Source organism: Gossypium hirsutum, chromosome D07, assembly GCF_007990345.1.
Source record: "Gossypium hirsutum isolate 1008001.06 chromosome D07, Gossypium_hirsutum_v2.1, whole genome shotgun sequence".
NCBI classification, from domain to species: Eukaryota; Viridiplantae; Streptophyta; class Magnoliopsida; order Malvales; family Malvaceae; genus Gossypium; species Gossypium hirsutum.
Window position 1 is genome coordinate 28,657,507 of NC_053443.1, and position 4,616 is coordinate 28,662,122.

At 28.0% G+C, this 4,616-nt stretch overlaps 1 long non-coding RNA gene across 1 annotated transcript; it reads right to left on the reverse strand.

The window, feature by feature from the left end:
* Positions 1-3,165: 3,165 nt before the first annotated feature.
* LOC121219039 (uncharacterized) lies at positions 3,166-4,340 on the reverse strand. Its single transcript, XR_005915557.1, has 2 exons — positions 3,770-4,340; positions 3,166-3,460 (listed from the first exon to the last, which is right to left on the reverse strand). It is a non-coding gene; the product is annotated as an uncharacterized lncRNA (long non-coding RNA).
* Positions 4,341-4,616: the final 276 nt, after the last annotated feature.

Below are 4,616 nucleotides of genomic sequence, written 5' to 3' on the forward strand. Positions count from 1 at the left end.
AATTTAAATTTAAATATCTAACATGTATTTGTATAAAAAATTATTAAAAAAAGTAGAAGAAAAAACAAAAAAAAAATTATAATTATAATTTATAACAGTTCTTTAAAAATTAAATGTATGAGCAATGAAGTCTTAGCTTAATGACAAGGTAAAGGTCTTAAAAATTTTAAGATCTCATGTTTCAGTCTCACTCCATGTAAACCATGCATGAATTGAAACTTCCCGAAAAAAAATTACATATATTTTAAAAAATACATTAATTTAAAAATAATAAAATTTTAATTATTTTAATTGAAAACTGAATATAAAGATGGAAGATAACAAAAATAAGTTGAATAATAATTAATAAAAGATAAAGTCGTCATTTTATTTAAAATTGATTTAATAAATAGGTAGATTTTTTTATCAAACTCTATTGTGGATCTTTTATCAAACCTCAAGAGGTTTTTATAAATTCCTATTATTTTGACTAAATTGGGGTCACGAGTTAATCAATACTAACTCTGTTAAAAAATTATCATTTTAATATATAATAGCTGAAACTACATTTTTAAGATAAGTGTTAAAATGGATGAATGGGGAAGTTGGAAAATGTAAGATTCTTTGGGTTGGGTTTAATTATATATATAATTTTTTCTTCTCCGTCTCATATAATTTAATATTAATATTTACATAAAGAGATTAAATTAAATAATTTTTCATTGTTTAGCTATATTATTTTAGAATGAGTGTTGTAAGGAAATACTTTTTCTATATTCTGGCCAACTTCGTATTCTCTCATTAGTTTCATTTAAAAAAATAAAATAAAATTACGTCATGGAAAAGACGAGATAAATATTTTCAGAAATTTATTAAGAATGTGGTTTCTTATGTGGCAAAGAGGGAGGGCAACGTATGGGACGTGCTTTTCCCTCTACTTGCCACATCAGTAAAAACGTATCTAATAAGATTCGCTTTTGTTACCTGTGTTCTTCTAAATTAAAAAAAAAAAAAATCTTCTTCTCTAATATTAAAATAAAAACGACATTTTTGTCCAATTTTACCAAAAAAAATAACATACTTTAGTTTAACAAAAAAAGAAAAAATAATAAAAAGGATGTTTATTATATTTGAAATTTGAGTTCCATAATCCTCGTAACAAGAAACAAGAAAGTGGGTTAGGTTGTTGGATTTCGGCATGTTGTTTTATTTTTCACATATATAATTATAGGATTATGCTGCTGTGAGCTTTGGTAATACAATAAGAGATTACATGTTTTTGTTCATTTTTTCCTCAAAATAATAATAATAATAATAAAAGAAGAATATATGAAGTAATGAAATAATAGTTGAGCAGTGAGGAAGGCGGGCATGTTTTTGTAGTTCAATAATCTGTACTGCTTGAGTGGATGGATTAACATGATATCTCAATTTTATTTTTGTATTTCTCAACTACAAACTAATGGATTTGCTTTGGGACAACAAATTTTCTACCATCATTGTTATGAGTTGAGAAAGTAAAATTTAATATCTTAATAATTCAACACTTGTTTTATTGAGAGAGGTAACCAAAAACCTTAAAATGGTTAGTTTTCATAAATCATAAAACGAATATGACGGATGCCTTAATTACACCAATAAAATATTACTTTCATTTTTCAAGCATTGTATAATATATATTAGCATTGCTATAAAATATGTTATGAGCTTAATAACAAATAAAATAAAATTTCATAGTTACTTACATTTACCATTAAATTATATCCAGATTGATTTAAAAGGTTTTTGTATTAGAAATTATACTCAACTTATTTAAAAATAATACCAGCCAATAAAAACGTAATAATGGCACATTATTATTAAACATACATTTTCTTTATAAAATGAGACAAAATTAATAGTTCTAACGAAAAAATACTTTGCATACGAATTTGAAAATCATGATGTAATTTATGGGCCAATTTACTAATAAACCAAAATTTTATTATTAAAATTATCTTAAACAATCTAAATATAAATTATTGCTATAAAAAAATAAAGAATTATAAATTACATCAACATATAATTTTTTGTACAAATAGACTAATAGAATTGGTATATACAAGCAAAAGTTGGTATTGAAATTTTGAAGGTCAAAGTCCAAGTCTCATTGTGTCTAACTCATATGTAAATTCTCCTCTAAATTTATTTTTGATTAGTTAATTTGTACTGAATTATTAAAATTTATTGTTATTTTCTTACAAAAAAAATTTAATATAGGGATAAATATCAAAACTATGCATGAACTATGGTTGAACGTGCAGTTGTATACATGAACTTTGATTTTGTGTAATTTTATACATAAAATTTTGATTTGGTCCAATTCTTATAAATTATTAACACAATTGTTGATATAATGTCATTTTATATTTACATATTACATACATAAATAATTATATTTATCTAAAATATAAAAATAAACTGATGTATTTATTTAAATGTGTATGATTAAATCAAAATTAAAGTTTTAAATATATAATTGAACTGCAATTAAAGTTTCACGTATATTATTACACTAAATTAAAATTCAGGTAAATAATATATAATCAAATTAGGCAACGTGCGGTAATAGTGTTAGTAAGATAATATCAAAATACATTCTCCAATTACATAAAACCATGAAAATTATACGCGCACCAATATCCTTTTCTTCTCTTCCTAACCCAAACTTTATATCCCAAAATTCTGAACTGAAATATTTACTTGGGAAAGCCTTTTATATGAATTAAAAATGTAAAAATAAGTGTTTTCAAAAATAACATACAATAAATAATTAAGTGTGAAATTAATAATAATCATAATAAGAACACATATGTAATGTGTGTGAAATTTGAAGACATAAATACATCAGATAAATAGTATTAAATACACTATTTATCTTAGTTTTCTCATCCATTATGAGTTAGCGTTGAGTTGACTTGTAATACCAACTCAAGTAATAACATTATTATAAATTGTGCATGTGAAAATAGAAATGTATAAAATACATTAAAATGAAGTTTTGCTTGATTGGTAAATTTAAAGTTTTACTAATTTAATTGGTTATTGTTAAAATAAAAATATTAATGTAATAGGCCCAATTTGCCCGGGGCCCATTCTGAATAAAAAAAGGAAATCAAATCAAAAACAAAGAAAATAATAAATAAATTCAGTCCAAAAAACAATCCATTTACAATTGACCCAGTCAGTTTACCAAAAAATAAGTGGCCCAGTACAAGCCCAAATTCTAGTCTAAACACCTGATAGCCCAACTGGCCTAAACCAAGAGGCCCAATTACAGTGGCCCGATACCCCTAGCCCAGAATTGAAACTAGCAGAAACCCTAGGGTTTTTGGGGTCTTCAGCCGCCGCCTTCCGCGAGCCACTCCCTACGCACGTAGCACCACTCGCACGCGGCCGCGCCCATCCGTACATGCCACGCCCCAGACCCTGCACTCCGTACCTGCAAAAGACTCACAAACCAACAACGCAGCAGACTCCAACAACATACAAAAATGAGCAGAGAGAGAAAATGAAAAGGGACAAAACGGGGTGATATTTTTGATTTTGTCATTATATCTTGTAAATAGAGACTATAAAAGACAGGAATAGGTTGTAACCTTTATCTTTTTTTGCAATCAGAATACAAAAACACAAAAAAAGGTGATTTCTGGATTCACCCTCTCCTTTTTGTTCTTCTACGCAGTTTTTTTTTCTTTTTTCTTTTGTGTGTTTACTAAAGAAAATAAAAGCAGTAAGAAGGAAGGCTTACCTCTCGACCGGACCTGTTGCTCCTTCTCCGTTGTCATCGGAGTCTGGGGCGTGGTTTGGAGAGCCTCTGAATGAGGCGATGAACTGTCGAGCGGCGCCGAGAGGGAGAGAGAGCTTTTAGTTTTTTTTAAAAGAGGTAAAATGTTAGGTTAGGTTTTTTTTTAGTTTTTGTTTTAGTTTTGACCACCGGATTTAAAACGGCGCCGTTTAAAGGCCTGTGACCCGCGCGGTGACCCGACCCGAGGGAAGGATCCGCGCGTTTCACTTCAATGGCCTATTTGCGCCACTGGTCCCTCTGTTTTGTTTCGTGGTTTCAATCCGGTCCTTCTTTATTTTTTAATTTGGTTCCATATGTTTGACTCGATGTTGCTCTGGTCCATGCTAAGGGTGCTGCGTTTTGGGAATAGGGAATATTTCCCACTTGGCCCCCATGTCATTCGCGCATCACACTCGGGCTCTCCATTTTGTTTTATTTCTGTTTTTTTCTTGTAGTTTAGTTTTGATTTCGATGTGGTCCTTCGATTAATTATTTTATGATTTATTAATCTGTTTAATATTTTTGTTTTATTCTTTTAAACTTTATTTATTAATTTATCTGACTGCTTATTGTCCAATGTTTTAAATTAAGTACTATTTTTCATATTTTTCTTATTTAGCATATGCATGTGAGTTAGTTTAATTTGTTTCCTTCTTCTCTGTTTATCTTTAATGTTTTTTTATTTACCTTATATATCATTTTAAACTTTTACATGTTGTTTCGATTTTCTTTAAAAATTATTGAGTTAAGTCGTTTCGTGTATTATTTTATATATTAAATTATTAAAATTTTTTATCCTATACTAATGGCT